Source organism: Neofelis nebulosa, chromosome 9 (assembly GCF_028018385.1).
Source record: "Neofelis nebulosa isolate mNeoNeb1 chromosome 9, mNeoNeb1.pri, whole genome shotgun sequence".
NCBI lineage: Eukaryota > Metazoa > Chordata > Mammalia > Carnivora > Felidae > Neofelis > Neofelis nebulosa.
Window position 1 is genome coordinate 111105651 of NC_080790.1, and position 17292 is coordinate 111122942.

At 42.6% G+C, this 17292-nt stretch overlaps 1 protein-coding gene across 4 annotated transcripts in view; it reads left to right on the forward strand.

Moving 5' to 3' along the window:
* Positions 1–9696: 9696 nt before the first annotated feature.
* The window catches only part of RNF24 (ring finger protein 24), a 79368-nt gene continuing 71772 nt past the window's right edge, over positions 9697–17292 (forward strand). For 2 of the 4 annotated variants that reach the window (XM_058684995.1, XM_058684997.1), the window contains exon 1: positions 9697–9874. The gene's annotated coding sequence lies outside the window, so the exon portion shown is untranslated. The remainder of the gene's footprint in view (positions 9875–17292) is intronic. The other 2 variants (XM_058684994.1, XM_058684993.1) reach the window with 2 other exon arrangements.

Sequence of the window (17292 nt, forward strand, 5' to 3'; positions counted from 1 at the left end):
GCAGTTTTCAGGATTTAGGGACAGCATGGGGTGGAGTAGGGTAGCAAGGATATGGGTATGATTATAAAAGGGCAGCATAAGGGATCCTTGTAGTGGCTAAACTGCTCTATAGCTCAACTATGGTGGTGATTACATGAATCTACGTTTGTGATAAATTTCATAAAATGGAATACACACATACACACACACATGCACATGTGCCTATAAAACTAGAGAAAATTGAGTAAGATTGGTATATTGTAGCAATGTCAATTTCTTGGCTCTGCTCTTGAGCTATAATTATGCGAGATTTTACCATTGGAGGAAACTGAATGAGGGGTACAATGATCTTTCTGATTACTTACAATTTCATGGGAATCTACAATTATCTCAAAATAAAAAGCTAATTTAAAAAACAGTCCACTAGAAAGAAACCTAGAGGAATATACGTATATGGTATAACATATTTAAGAAAATACAATGATTTGAAAGAAAGCACTCACCCATACCTACACTAGAATAAATCCCCAAACTGAGTGATACGGAGAATTACATGATGGTGGATACCTGAGAAAGTTAGCTCTACATCTTGCCTTTTTTCCTCAATGAAACCCATATAGGCTTAGAAAATCCAAGTGTAGAGATAACCCTGGATAGAGCTCAGGATGGCAATAAGACCTCCCAGAGGAGATAGTTGTGTGCATGCAGCAGGTTGAGTCAACCTTGTCAGGGCTTCCAAGAGTCCGGAAAGTGTGGAAAGAACAGGATGAGTTGTGTCTATCTGTGAATAGCCCAGAAAATCTGAAGAGTCCTGGATAATCCACCAAGTGCTCTTAGCCCATCACAAAACGTTAGAATACCCCATTAATCAAGAAGGGCACAGGAGTTGGCTGAGAGACAGCCAGCCCCCAAGGAGTCAAGCAGTCAAGAATGAGGGTTGGGCCAGCAAGGATTTGTGTGAACTGACCACCAAAGACAACATCAAGAGAGCACATCTCATGTGATACTGACGTGGACAGTGATGATGCAGACCGGAAGCCACCTGCTGACGCTTTGGATTTCTGAAAGCCTCCTGGAAACGGGCAACAACTGATTGATATTAAGGTGACACCAATACACAATGAAGTGCACAATAGAAACTGAGTTCAATTTAGGTTGTGAAAATTGAAAGGTATTTCTTACACGTCTGCATTTTTCTGCTGAGTTGCACATCCATTACACCAACAATTTGCTAAGAGAGCCAAGAGTTCTAATAATACAAGCCTGTTTTACCAACTGTCTAGAGAAAAAGCTCTACTGTTCACATCGGGGACTCTAATAGAGGAGGGGGAAGATGCATGGGTGTGATTCAGCAGTGGGGATGTAGCCCTGTTTTGGGGTGGTCTCCATCCATCCTAAGAGGGGGCAGTTTTACCTCTCAGAGTTCCCCTCCTACTCTCAAGGCAAAACAGTTCTCATCCTTAGAATTCATCCAGTGGGACCGGGGGGTTCGTTGTCCTGGCTGTCTTCTCACACCCTAATCACAGAAGTCCTCAATGCTCCTCTCTGAAGCTGGTTTCATTCTCTCACTGGTGGGGCAGGGCATAGCTGATGGTGTCAATGCCCCACACATCTCTTATGGCACTCACTACTGCACACCAAATGCTGCTTAATGTGAACACCTGTAACTTTCTGCCTGAGGGCTTTTTTTCTGGTGGCAAGAACATTCTTGATCCACATACCAGGAAAGCCAGAATGCTGGGGAGTTAAGGCCCCCAGAAGCAACCCTCAACCAATGGTGAAAGAAGAGTTGGTAGATAAATATCCTAGCTTCTTCACTCATTAGGCTGGACAGCTCTGGGTTGTGAGTTCTGCAATAGATCCCAGAGTCCCAAGAGAGTGGAGTTTTTGAAAAAAACAGTGATATTCTCCGTGAAAAAAACACACCCTATACTGGCTCCCTTCCCTTCCCTGTCTTCATTCCCCTAAGCAGCGCTTCCAGAGATCATCTCCTACATCAATTATTAACATTTGAATTCTTGTCTCTGAATCTGCTTCAGGGAACACTGAAAACAAGATTAGTGGTAATTGATGGCTAGTGTGTCAAACCATCTGCACTGTGTAAAATGAAAGGAGCCAGACTCAAAAGGCTTTATACTGTATGATTCCATTCATATGATAAATTATATGATACAACTATAAGGATGGAGAATAGATTGGTGGTTTCCAGGGGTTAAGGGGAGGAGAGATGGTTGACTACAAAAGAGTACCATGAGAGCATTTTTTTAGGGTGATGGAACTGTTTCTGTAGCATGACTGTGGACGTGGTTAAATGATCTATGCATTTTTCAAAACTCATAGAATGATATATCATGAATAAATTTCACAGAGGCACAAATAGCCTTAAAGACACATGGAATTCTTGCCCATTCAAGACATGCCCATTCTTGACATTTACAGAAGATGATCTAGAAGTCCAGGAAGGGAAAGAGACTTTCCCAGCACAGCCACTTCAAGCCAAAGCCAGGACTGGATACCAAGTCTCAACAGTATTAGGCTAGAAATCTTTCCAACAATAAGTGGGGTCTCTGTCATTTAGCCAATTTACCTCAGAAGTCTGTACCTCAAAGAAAAACTGGTTATAAAGTGCTATGGTGTCGATCTTAGTAATGACATCTTGGTAACGACAATCCTTAACATCTCTGTTTCTTGCATCTCTCTGCTCCAATCCTCCTAGGTTCATACTATATCGGCCTCACAGGGATTCCCCACAGTGTTGGATCTCCTTCTTCCTGTATTCTGTGTCATTCTCTATGGTGTAGTCTCATTTTGGTAAAGCACATACTTCAGTTACTTCCAACTAATGAAAGCATGAGATTGTGCATATCTGAAAGTCTTTATTCTACTTAGTTCTTGATTGATAGTTTCACGGGGTATAGAATTCTACATTGGAAACAAATTTCCTTTAGAATTATAAAGATATTACTTTAGTATTCTACCTGCCAGTGTTTCTGGAACAGTTCCAGTGAAGAGAAGTCTGAAGCCATTCTGATTCTTGAGACTTGGTATATGACTCGTTTTTTCTTTATTCAAGCTTGTGTAATTTTCTTTGTCCTCAGGGTTCTGAAGTTTCATAAGTATGTGTGTTGGTTGGGCCTATTTTATATGTTGATCTAGGCATGTGATGGGCCCTTTCAACCTGGAAATTTGTTTTTTTCAGTTTGAGAGATTTTTCTTGATTTATCTCATTATTAATTTCCTCTCCTCTCCTTCTAGAATACATGTTATTCAGATTTTAAACCTTCTGGACTATTCCTTCTGCATTCCTCTTTTCTTTCCTATTTTTCATTGTTTTGTCTTTTGGATCTATTTCTGGGAGATAACCCAGACTTTATTTCCTAAACCCTCTATCGAGTTTCATTTCTGCCATCAGGGTTGTTTGTTTGTTTTTAAAAGCTTATTTTTGTTTCCTGTCTTCTAAAATAGCATCTTATTCTTGTTTCGTGGATGTAATATCTCTTATCCTTGAGAATAAGTCTTGGTTTCTTCCAAGTTGTTTTTTTCTATTTCTTTTAGTTGTTAGTTTGCTTGCTTATTTTTATTTGTTTTTATTATTATTTGTTTCTTCTCTTGCATGTTAGCAGTTTTCCTCAGGTATCTAGTAATCTGTAGCAGATGTTATTGGTGGCCTACCCATACCCTCAGCTGCTGCGAGTGTTGGTTATTAATGGATCAGAGTTGCCCCTTTCTCTAGAGAACTGACCTCAGACAGGAGCTTCCTTGTTTGGGAGATTATGGCCTCCTCCCTGGCAGCCCACAATCAATGATTGATTAATGTGTGGGCACAAAACAGCCCTCTTGCTTCAAGGCAAAATCAATCCTGTCATGCAATTCACACTCCAGGGCTCCCTGTAGGATCAGACTGAGGCTAGACTCCAGCTGAGACCACATCCTTGCTCAGCTCCTTCCGGAGGAGGTGAGATATGAGGAGTAGAGAAGGTGTCTGCTGAGAGCTCACCCTCAATAAATCGTGTGCACCTGAATCTTCATTTAAGCCTCTTTTCTAGGGAATCTAAGGTGATCTTTTGCTGTCTGCTTTTGATTAAGAGCAAAGCCCTGAAAAACTTATTGAAAGTGTGGGAGTCAGACGTGTCAACTCAGAGATTCACTGTAGGGAGACATGGGTTGTCATTTATTGAAAATTCTAATGTCAGTATCTTTAGTTCTTTCCTTTTGGACTGGTCAGAATTCCAGAGACAAGGGATGGAGTGTGGCTGCCAGGGATTTGATAAGTGAGCAGAAAAGAAAGCTGAGGATCTGTCTGCAGTGAGTAAATATTCGTTTAATGGCCCTGCTCTTCACCTGAAACCTTTTGTTCTCAGCTGTTCCTGATGTACCCAATCCAGAAACCTTGTTTTACCCTCTCTGGAGACTACATTTCCAGCGCTCTGCCTGTTGGGAGAGGGGCTCTGCAGCATGGAGAGTGGTAGAAGAGAACTAGGATTTTAACTGTTTCCCAATCACCTTTCACCCGATTCTTCTGATATTGGCTTGCTCAGTTCCAGAGGTATCTAGGACTGCCAACTCCTTTATTTGTTTGCTTGGTTTTGGTTGTTTTTGTTCTGTTTTGTTTTAGGATTTTGCCATGAAAATAGGGCTGTTCTTTGCTTTTCCTGGGCTTTTAGCTTTTTGGGGGGAGGGGGGTGCTGCTAAGTCAGTTACCACTCATCCATCTGTTTTCCAGCTTACAAAATTGTTTTTGCCAGTCTCCCTTTCTATTTTCTCTGTCCTCTGAGTTTGCATCTTTTTATTTATTTATTTTTATTTTTTAAATGTTTATTCATTTTGGAGAGAGAAAGAGAGACACACAGAGCTTGAGCAGAGGAAGGGCAGAGAGAGGCAGGTAAAGAATCAGAAGCAGGCTTTGGTCTCTGAGCAGTCAGCACAGAGCCCAACGTGGGGTTCGGACCCACGAGCTGCAAGATCATGACCTGAGCTGAAGTTGGATGCTTAACCGTCTGAGCCACCCAGGTGCCCCAGGTTGTGTCTTTTTAAAAAATCCATTGAGGGGGCACTTGGGTGGCTCAGATAAGCATTCCGACTTCAGCTCAGGTCATGATCTCACAGTTCATGAGTTATGATCATGTGGGTTGGAAGGGCAGAAAGCCAAGATAAACTAGGGAAAGCTGCTTAGAGGAGGTGCTACAGTAGCAGGAGAAGCAAAACATAGGTTCATTTTTCTAGGGAGAGAGTGCATCCCTTCTAGCTCTGCTTCTATGACTCTGTGATGCCAGCAGTCCTTCCAGAAAGACTGCCTGTCTCTCTTTCCTGTCTCTTGCTTTGGGATGAGGTGATGATGGCAGAGAGCTATTTGGGTAGATCAGATAGTTTCAAATGGGGGAAGAACCACTACAGTTCCTTTTTCCTAGAACAGTTTGTGGGCAAAGATATCACCCCACTTCACTTCCTCTTTCAAGATCAGACCTAAGAACAAAGAGAAAAGGTAGTGACACAGTTGGGTGGGAAAACTGAAGAGGGGTGGGAATTGTGGTGATGGTGGTATTCTAATGTGATGGTAGTGGTAGAGGCAGGAGGAGCTGAGCTAGGTAGCATGCCTTGCTGCACAGTCGTAATTTGAATGTTCCATGGTGGTCATCTATAAGCAAAAGGGAGATGGATGTCAGTAGGTAAATACTCCAGTCTCATCAACATTTGGAAGGACAGTGTTGAGACTGTTCCACAAGGTTTCTCTGAGTTGCCAGCAGAATGGAGCCCAAGTCACCCAGAGCAGTAACTGGCTCATCAACACACCTTCGTATTGGCTTTTCTCCCTTCCCTATTCTGCTTTCCCATTTTCCCCCTTCTGTTTCCTGAGATTACCTCCTAAGTAAATTACCTGAATTCCAGTCCTTGTCTTGGGTCTATTTGGGGGAGAACCCACACTAAGACAGGTGTACTCCAATCCAGTAACTAGTCTGAGCAGGCTGCACCAGCCCTGAGGAATTGTGCCTCCACTTTCTCCATCTACAGCTGGTCTCAGCTAGCTCCCACATGGAATCCTGAGCACATTTATGTTTTGAGGGCTCTGAGTTCTATTTGGGTTATTGGGCCTGTGGGTGCCAGAAAGGCGGAATGGATTGCTGGTGGCTAAGGAAACAGAATCCCTGACTCCTGTTTCTGAGAGTGGACATGGCCTTACCCAAAGCTACCATGCACATGGAAGCCTACACTTCCTCCCCCACTTGCACTGTTTTCGTTGTATACATACATCCTTCGTCAAGAAGCAATTCAGGACGCTATGGGCAGGGTCACACCCCACCTAGAGGTCCACATGGGCTATCAGGAGGGTTCTTGTAGGAGGAAGCCCAGCAGGAGACTTTGGAATTCTCGAATGAAGGGACTCAGGGAACACAGAAGTATGCCTCAAGCTCTCACAGAAATGGTGGGGACTCCTCTGCTGACCTAGTCCAAAGGGTCAAAGCATTGAATGGTCAACCCTTGGAAGGGTTATTCAGAGCTCTAGATAATTAAGCAGCCAAATCATTGGCCAATATGAGGAATGTGTTTCTGGAATAGTGCCCACCACTCAAGAGATGGATAGGCCTCACCAGGAGGAGAGGATGGGTAGAGGGGCTGGGCTGAGAACAACCCACATGATCTCTTCGATTTCTAGCTTCTCTTTGAAAGACTGATTTTGCCTTTATTGATCACACAGTCATTCAACAAACTTGTATTGAGCACCAGATCCAAGATGACTGGTAGCCCTTGCTCCCACAACAGTTATCATTCAGAAAGTTACTGTTCCAAAATTGGTTACTAACATTTGACTTAAAATTAGATGCCATTTATTTTCCAGAAGATAGAGGAGTCTTGAAGGACTTTTGACCATGTGGGTAAGGGCAATTTCCTGAGTAATGGGTTGGGTGGGGGTGAGGAAAATGCTTTAAAAGAAGTATAAGGTAGGAAGAGGACTGGGGGGAGGGGGAAGAGAACATAGAAGGAGGGACATCCTCTGAAGCCCTAAACAGTGAAGCCTTCCCCACCCCTCCATCAAGGAACAAAGGACCGTGTTAGCTGAGAAAGCTACTACTTCAAGTCCTGGATGCCTGCTGTTTTGGGGTATGCACCTAAACTGCCCAGGCCTCTCTTAATGTACCCACAGTCACCCCCACATGCATTTTGTCTAGGTGGGGGTGGCTGGGTATAGTGAGAGGGAAGTACAACCCTCTGTATCAGTAGGCAGATAGGATCATGGATCAGCTTGTGAATCTCCAGCTGGAGACACAAGGAGATCAAAAAAATCTGACTTCTCCAAGAGAAACAAGGAACAATCTATTATACTCTCTCTCTCCTGAGTTTCACAAGGACAAAGGACATGAAGCTAACGCCACTCCACCCTCAACCCTATAGCCTTCTTGGACTGGAGAATTTCTAACCAAGCTTTTTAAACAAACAAATAAGACAGGTTTTCAAACACATATCAGTGGCAGCAGGGAAAGGAAGCCACAAGAAGGGAGGAGAAAGAAAAGAGAGCTTAGCTCTTCTCACACCTGTGGAACCTTCCTGGCCTACCAGGGAACATCACCTGCCCCAACAACCATTGTTGGTGATTGTTTGCCAATCACCTGCTAAGTCTTGAGAAGACATTGTTCCCATCATTAAAGGGTTCACATTCTGGTTGGGGAGGAAAATACTAGCAAATGAGTATGAATCCTAAGTGTGCCTGGGGCTGGGATGGACTTGGGTACAGGACCCAGAAAGTTTCCAAAAGAAAGTCTGTCAACAAGGTAGGGATAGGAAGACTTCATTAAAAAGTAACTATGGGGCACCTGGGTGGCTCAGTCAGTTGAGCATCCAACTCTTGATTTCGGCTCAATCATGATCTCACGGTTCGTGAGTTCGAGCCCCATGTTGGGCTCTGTGCTGACAGCACTGAGTCTGCTTGGGATTCTTTCTCTCCCCCTCTTTCTGTCCCTCCCCCGCTCATGCATGCGCTCACTCTCTCTCTCTCACTCTCAAAATAAACTTAAAAATACATATTTTAAAAAGCAACTCTTAAGCGTTCCTAGATAAGCTTGCTTTCCTAGCAGAGAACAGCAAGAATACAGGCACTGAGGGTGCTGCTCTGGAAATGCCTGGAAAATAAGGATCAAAGTACTAAGTGGGATACTTTAGAAAAAGAGCAATATGGACAGATTTGCATATAATGAGAATTGATTTACATGGGAATCAATAGGCCAGGAGAGAGATGAGGAGGCCCAGTTTAATCAGTGACAGGTATCAGGGCACCTGGGTGGCTCAGTTGGTTGAGCCACGGACTTCAACTCAGGTCCTGATCTCACAGTTCATGGGTTCGAGCGCCACATCGGGCTCTGTGCTGACAGCTCAGAGTCTGGAGCCTGCTTCAGATTCTGTGTCTCCCTCTCTCTGCCCCTCCCCAGCTCGCACTCTATCTCTGTATCTCTCTCTCTCTCAAAGATAAGTAAACAGTAAAAATATAAAAATTTAAATTTAAAAAGTGACAGGTATCAGCAAACCACAGTTGAGAAGGCCATCCTGGTAACAGCTTTCATTGAGATCTAGAAGGGAAGGTAGAAGGAAAAGCCCCCTGAGGTTCTTTCAGGGCAGGGAGGGATAAGTGTTGACAGGCAGCTTTAGAGGAAGAATGGGTCTCCCACATCCTTCCTTTTTCTACACTCTATGCAGCACATGCCTCCAACCATCTCTCACCTTGGAGGCCTGTAACTACTGAGTAACTTCTTGACATGTTCACTGATGTTTTTGTCTTTACTTCCCCCTTGCCGGAGGCTTATGGTTTGCCAAAGCAGAAGGAACTTGTCTACAGGCACTTTCCACGATGACTTTTTGCTTCCCCAAATTAAGCCACTGAGTTGTTTATGGCTTAATTGAGGAAAACCTGGAAGGTAAGAGAAGGAGAGCCTCAGAAGGGGACAGGGGGACTGAGCTGTACCCTCACACTCAGCTGAGGAACCTCAGAGGGGAAGGGTGTGAGGCCTCCCGCAGGCTCCCAGCATCGACAAAGATTTCTGTGGCCCAGGAGTGGCAAAGCTAAAGGGCTAAGAACAGAAGGGTGTCTCCACAAAATATACTGCCTACGAAAGATGAGAGGCCTGCACAGATCCGTGGAGCTGCAAAACTTGAAGCTTTGATATTACAGAAAAGGCTGAGCCCACTCCAAAACCAAGGTCAATTTCTTGACTGCCCTGTGGAATGACAGCTGGGGGCTGAGGGGACCCCAAACAAACAATGTAATGCACTCTTTCTTGCACACAGTTCACTCTGTTCAGATTCTGGGTCTCATCTCCCACTGTGGTTCCAGCATTCAGCTGACAGGACCTGCTGCAAGAGAAACGGAGGGTGGGGGCGGTGTGCGCTGTCTTTCCATCAAACTAATGGGCATTCCTGTGCCCCCGGAGACTGGCAGACTGGATGGTAGGCAGGAGGTAGCGTTCCAAGCCCTCTCTTGAAAAAAATGTTTATAGAACATGCAAAAATACTAAACAGATGAGAGAGTAGATAGATCTGTCCGCGACAAACCGGCCCGTGGAGTATCCGCCCCCACCCTCCAGTGGGCGGGGCGGGACCAGGCCAGGCCACCAAGCGTTGCGCGTGCGCACTGCAGACTCTGAAGCCACAGCGCCCTCAGTGAGGTGGGCGGGAGCTGCCCGGGCATCCGGGTCCCTCACCCCGCCCCCGCTGCATGAATGAGAGGCGCGGTGCCCGCCCCTCCCCCGCCGGGCCCGCCCCTCGTCGGGGGCCGCCGAGCGCAGTCTACCGCCGCCACCTCAGCCGCGCTCTGTCCGGACGGACGCTCGCAGCCAGCAGTCTGCCGCCCGTCGCCCGCCTCCCGGCGCTGACCGTTCCGCACATCCGCCGCCGCAGCCGGCGCACCCGAGTAAGTGAGGGAGCGAGGGCGGAGCGCCGGGGGCCGTCGCCCCCGGGCCGGGGCTTAGGGGACCGGGCGGCTCCGGGTTCGGGATGCTGAGGAGACCGCGGGCCCGCGCCAGCCTCCCCCGTTCACTCTCCGGGCGTTTCGACGAGGAGCGGTGGCACAGCGGCCCAGGCCGGGAGGGACGCGGAGGGGGTCCACCGGGGCCGGGGGTGCGTCCCGCACAAAGGGCGGCGCGAGGCTGTCTGTCACCCGGAGGTCACAGAGGGAAGGTTCGCGGCTCCCCGCACGCCCCGCTAGCCCTTGCCCGGCGTCGGTCCCCGGGCTTGGGTGGCGGCTTGGATAAGCGGGGAGGCGAGGACGAGGATGGTGAGGACGGCTGTCTCTGCTCTGGCTATGGGAACGCGCTTTAGGGGGCGCGGCGTGGCAGTGTTTTCCTGGTCCCCACCTGCCCCTCCCCTTTCTTTGTGGCGTTGGTCTCGTGCCCGTTTGTCACTGTGCGTATGGCTGTGGGCTGGGGTGAGACCTCTTGCCTCAGCTTACCCATTAATTAAAGTCAGGTGGTGGCCCCCTGTCTGTGGGTGGGGGCGTGTGTGCTTCCATAGGCCGGAGACCCTCCTTTGTTTCTGGAGACCTAATTGTGTGTGTGTGTGTGTGTGTGTGTCCCTCCTCCGTGTCCCCTATGAAATGAGAGAATCAAAGATCATTAAAAAGGGTCTGAAGAAAAAGAGACACTACTTTATCAAACCTCCACCCAATTCTGCCTCTGGTGTTCTTTAAACAATATTGTATGTTTCTTACTGCAAAACCAGCGTGTTTTAATTGAAAGTGAATGTTTTTATATGTTGGTTGGAAATTAATATTCTCCTCTCTGTATACCTACAACACTTTGCTTTTTGGGTTTAATGGAAATATGCTCATATATGTGTGTATGGGAATACTCCAGGACGTATAGGACACCGCCTTTGGGGTTTCGTTCATTGGTAATGTCAAGGTACTCACTCCTATACACGTCCACAGAAATACTTCGGTATATCTAGGACACTGTTTTCTCAGCTCCTCAGTACAAGCAGATTTTGTTTCTCCCTGCCTCCCTGTGTTAAGAAGATGGTCTCTTCACCTCCTTGCTGCCCTTTTTTTTTTTTTTTCCCTAAATGCTTTGGCAAAGGGTTTTATTGCATATTCTCCTGGCATGCGCCCTTGCTTTGATCTGAATTTTCCTGTGTTCTGTTGTCTGGTTGTGTGGCCCAGCTCAATGGCTCCTCTTACAGGACTAGGGGAAAACAGAACACCTTTTATCCTTGTCCTCATCCCCAGAGAGAGAGGGAAGCTCTGCGGTTCTCACAGACTTGGGTTCCGTGGGCCGGACCGCCTCACTTTGTTGTCTTGGTGGAGTTAGGAAGAGTTACAGTTGATGCAGACCGATGAAAAGGAGGCATTAAGAGTACCAGTTATTCCTTGTGGTTTCGGTTGGACCTTTTTCTCTTTTTAAACCAGATCTTGTAAGTTTTAGAAGATTGTTGGTTGCATTTTCAGTTTCTTTTTTACTCTTACAATTTTGCAGAGTGATAGGAAATTAGCTACACTTGTTGATAAGAAATATATTTCCAAAATATATTTTTATGATGATCTTTTGATTGAACATAGTGGTGGTAAAAAAAAAAATAAGAGGATCTTATTGGGTGATGTGAATAATTGAATTGGTTCAGTTTTAAGGTTCTCTTTAAGCTTATTTTTTAATCACGTGTATTTTAATTCCTGGTGTTTTTCAGTGCAAAATGAAATCCAAACTTAAGCAGTCTTCCATAGCATGTGTTTGTTTATGAATATTTCCTCTATTAAAAACATTTGCTTTTAATTTGAAGGGGAAATTTTCCATTGGTTGGATAAGGATATTTTATTCTTGGTAAAAGTCTATGTTAGCATAGTCAAATTCTTTTTTTGTAGAAGTTAAAGTTAGTAAAGGTTGGCTTTTCAGTTTGGAGAAGTTTTGATTTTATGGTAGAATTTAAATAAAATTTCAATGTCATTGAACTTAAAAGAAGTTAACTTACAAATAAAGGCTTCATTAATTTCATAAACTAGTGTCACTAATATTGAAGCAACCCCGATAATTTATAACTGCCGGCATGAAATTTTTTTTTTAGGAATTCCCTTAAAACAAACCACAAGGGGAAGACTTAGATAAACAGAGTAGTATAACCGGAATTATCACTGAAATAGGCTTGCATAGTACCGCAGTATTGTGGAACTTTAATTTTGCAAGAGTGACTTAGCTATTATTTGTATCAAGAAAGGAACTGAAAAACATCTTGGCCATTTTATTCAGCCATGTTGTTAATCAAAGTCTTTACCGACCCATAGATTAGCATTTGTGTAGTATGATGTTTGAAGGAAAATTCTAAAGTAATGTCTTTGTCATGAAAATAGATTAAATTATGTTAAATGTTGTTTTACTAGTAAATGTATTCTTTGTTAGCAATACTAATATTGTTATGTCAGTGATGGTAATAGCATGTATGGTGATACTTTTTTACTCCAAACTGGGATATGTTGTCCCCCCAACAATGTCTGATAACAGAAAGTAGAATTTTGTTTTCTTTTGAGCATTTTCTATCAATAATTGTTTTGTTTCAAATGGTAGCTCATTTAAAAATCAGTAATAAAGTTATGTTATTATAATGTATTAGTTCAAACTATATGAAATTGCCATTTTTTAGATTAGGGAGTAGTGAAAAACCAGCAATTTCAGAATGTTGAACCACCTTCAACTCTCAACACTTCCTTCGGATATTTACCTTTGTATTTGATTTTTAATGTTTAAACTTCTTGATTATCTGTCATTGGACATTATCTGCGGAGTTCTATTTTGGAAGTTGAGGACTTGGTTGTCCTACATAACCATCCTTCCATCCCCCCACTCCTACCTATACTTCCCAGTCAAGTCAGTATTCAGTATTTATATGACTGACAGTGTACCTGTTATTCACAGATGAGCCCTGTAGGGTACTAACAATTACATTTGCTGTCTTGTATGACTTTGTTTCTCTAAATTAAATAATTGCCTCTTTTGTTTGTTTTTCATTTGCTTAGTTTTCTTTGTCCCAGTCACTGACTCATTCTCAAATTCTGACAAAACTAATAATCTTTCAGTATTTCCAGGTAATCTGTTGTATTTCTTTTTCCTAGCTGTCACCTAGGACTTCCGTTTGTCATCACTTTGGGAATTCCTTTTGCCCTCCTACTGTGTTGGATCCTTTATTTCCTGGATCCTATCTCTTCCTTATTCTTTAGCACCTTCCTGAGAAAGGGGACATACAAACTGAATTTCTTCCTGAATTCAGAAGATGCGTATCTGGAAATGTCTTCATTTTACCCCCACACTTGAATAGTGGTTTAGCTGAATATTGAATTCTACATAGCCACCCTCTTCTGAAGGCATTGTTCTGTTGGCTTCTGGTATTTCTGTTAAGAAGTCCAACCCAAGTCTAATCCCCATTCTCTTTTTTCTCCCACTTTGGAAGATTTTAGGATGTTTCTGTTTTAGGATCTCAGTTAACACAGAGGAAGTTTCTTCAAGCCATGAAATGGAATCACCTCTGGAATCTACAATAAGACTATCCAGTTCATTTTTTTAAATCCACCTTAGGAAGTGACAGAACCATTCATGACCAAAAAGAAACAATCTTTAACCTTCATAATTAAATATGTCATGACTAAATACAACAAATATATTACTTACAAGAATTTCTATTCTGAGAAGATGGAGACAAATGGAGCTACGTAGATAGACAACAGTTTAATTGGACATTGTCAGTGACTCTGATATAGCTCATGGATACATATTTTTTATTTTATTTTTTAGCCTTGAATTGTTTTCTTTTTACAGTTGCCTTATCCCTCATCTAGCTTTTCCTTGAGTACACATTAAGTAGTTGAATATTAGAGAACTTCAGATTCATGACCAGAAAACTGAAGTATGCTCTCAGCCCAGGAAGGCTATCAGATTCCTAATGTTTTTGCCTCTAACCATTTAATCATTTCTTCCCACTCTTTAACTCATGAGCAGCCCACCCTTCCTCATGCAGATAAGCAGGCTTCATATTTCATTGAGGTTTAGAAGTTATAAGACAGATACCACTCAGCTTCCCTTCACTGAATCTAGAAATCCACCTTCTTTAGGGCCCATGTTTTCTTCCTATCAGAGGCTAACTTCCCTCCCTTCTGTATTCCCCCTCATACCTACTCAAGGACTTCACTTCTGAATATATGCCTGTCTTTTGCATCATCAGCAACTCTCCACGGCCACTATCCATGTCAGCATGCACACATGCTCTGACATTGCCCATCTTTAAAAGTAATTTTAAAATTACAACAGAATTAAAAACTTCCCTCTGACCTCCCATCCATCCTCTTCATTTACCGTCATGGTTAAATGTCTCAAAAGAGAACTGTACATTTCCTCCCTACCTCTTTGTAAAATGTGTCACTCTCTGAAATTCTGTTGTTAACTGGTGTGTGTGTGTGTGTGTGTGTGTGTGTGTGTGTGTGTGTGTCTTACCCCCTTGGAACATCAGGTCCAAGAAGGCAATGACTTCCATCTGCCCTGTTTACCACCATGTCCCTTAGAATAGCAACTGGCACAAGTACCTACTCAATGTATGGGCAAAAAAGGGTAAAACTGACATTTTTAACCTGGTAGACTAGCTCTTGCTTTTAAAAAAATTTTTTCTGACAAAAAAATCAGTGTTTATTTTTTTAATTACCACCTTATGCTACACTTAGAGTTGAAAACATTACAAAGACTATATTAATTGAATTTTTCTCTATATTACATTTCATTCTTTCATAAGTATAACTTAATACTGTCATTTTTTGCACCCAGATGCTTGGAGTTGAATTCCAGCTCTTTCAGTTTAGCCATGTGATCTTGGACAGGTTTCCTGATGACTGTGTTTCCTCACCTGCAAGATGGAAATAATAATAGTACCCACCTCATAGGTTTGTTGTGTGGGTCAAATGAAATAATATGTAAAATGCTAAAGTCAGTACTTGGCATGGGGGTAAACACAGTGAAAATTACAATTGCAGTTATTTGTATAGCCTTCTTCAGTTTCTAATATTTGATCTAATATTTTTGTTCAGAGTACTTACATCACATAAGGTATATTGGCTATAAATGTGACTCACCTGTTTTTGTCCTTTTTCTGATTGCTTGCATCTCTATTCCTCATATTACCCCATGTGATAGATTAGTAAAATGATCTACAATTGATAGGTGAACACCCTATAGCAAGTTCTGCACTTCCCAACAGTTGGTCACTTAATAAATCATTTTGAACACTTGATAAAATATTTTTTTTATTTCAAGCCAAATCCTGTTCTTTGGCTTGCCTGGAAGTGAGGCCCTTTCTTCATGTTATTCCACATTAAGTTTTCTAATATTTCTAGAAATGGAACTTTTAAAACACCCAATACATCATTAACAGATATTTTTTCAGAAGTAGCTGTAAGACACTGTTGTTTTCACTTAACTTGGTGGCTGGGAAGATAAGTATATGTAGCAATACAAAGTCCACTTTTAGGGACTTTGAAGGATACAGACAGGCTCTGTAGAAGTTCAGAGTAGAGTGAGTCAGGTCCTGCAAGCCTTAAGGGATTTTTACAACTTTTCTGCATGTTAAATTGTCTGTTTAGCCTATTTCCTTATTATTTGACTTGATCTTTACTTTGAAAGTTTACCTGATAATCATGGGAATAGTTTAGATTTTAAGGTAGATAATGTACAAGCTAAAATTGAAAGCAACTTCTAACTTGAGAAATTATTTCTTGAAGTAATTGATTTAGCAGTTATTCTGCCTCTTTCTTTTCTTATCTAGGTAGGCAGTGGGGATTCCTCCAATTATCTGAGCATTTCGGAGAGCAGAGTGTAGTGCTTGGTAAATTTAGGGTTCAAAAAGAATGCCAGATGGTTTGAAAGGAATTGTGAGCACTCCAACTAGTGCCGTCCATTGAAAGCCAGCTGGCTGAGTTTCCCCTGCTCTGGAGGTAGGAACCAGACACTTTGTTCCATGCCAGCTGGCCCAGGAGTAGCTGGCCAGCGGCCTTACTTTTGGTTGGTCATTCCTGGGAAAACCAGCCTGGGCCTTCCATCTGCCCTAAGGACGGTCTGACACCAGAGAGTTGCTCTCTGCCTCCATGGTACTCCAGAGAGTTGGAGCAAGCCTGTGTGGCAAGGAAAGAAAGCCACTTTTTAGATGCCATTACAAGTGAATCTCACATTAAATTGTGAATTTGCTCTGAAAAAGTGTAATGCAACTTGAATTTTTATGCATTTAGTGCTATTAGGTGTATTAGAGTTGCTTACTACTAAAGTAACCATAATGAATGTTTTTACATTGTAAATAACTTCCAGTTTACCTACCTACTTTCCAAGTTCCTTTTTTTATTTATTGTCTTTTTTTTTTTAAGTTTATTTATTTTGTGAGAGCATGCACCCAGGAAGGGCAGAGAGAGGGAGAGGGAGAGAGAGAGAGAGAGGGAGAGAGAATCCCAAGTGGGTTCTGCACTGACAGCCCCTGCTGAGGGGCTCGAACTCACGAACCTGATTAAGAGTCAGACACTTAACTGACTGAACCACGCAGGCACCCCATTTATTGACTTTTCTTAAAGTGAGGTTTTCCTGTTCTTAATCTTCTAAAGTTTTGGTCATTCAGATTAGTAAATTTTCACCTTGTCAAAGAACTTGCCCCTATATAAACCATAGGTTTCTGTAGAAGGTTAATTATGTGTGTTGCCTGAAAATCTGTGTCTCATTTTGTCTGTTATTTATGTTTTCACAACTAGGCAGGTGTTTATATCAGATACAGTTCTTCCATTAGCAAACTTAATGTCAGAATAATTTAGGTGTTCCCTTCGGCAGCGCATATACTAAAATTGGAATGTCAGAATAATTTGAGAACAAAAGAAGTACAAATATGGCATTACAAGTATGAGCATTCAGTTCATTTGATGACAGTGTTTATTGAATTCTAAAAATTAATAATTTTGCCACAGTCTATCAGTATGCTTTATGTTACCTTTAAAAAATTTTTTTTTTTAATTTGGAGATTGAATGGTGCTGCGTCATCTATATTTGTTAAGTTCATCTAGGCAAACCAAAAAGTTATGAACTATTTGTATCTCTTTATTATTTTCTCCCAACTCTGAGCATGAAAAATTATGCTCAATGATATAAACTTCAAATAGAATGTAGGTGTCCTATCCAAATAGGCTCTTCATCTTGAACTGAAAGAAAAAGTTTGGCAGATAATGAAACACCAAAGTATGAGCTAATGTAGTTTATAGGAAGTGGGTGGGAAGGAAAATCAGAGGTGTAGGCTTTCATTCTTTTCCTTTAGCAGGAAAGAAATTGCAAAACTTCT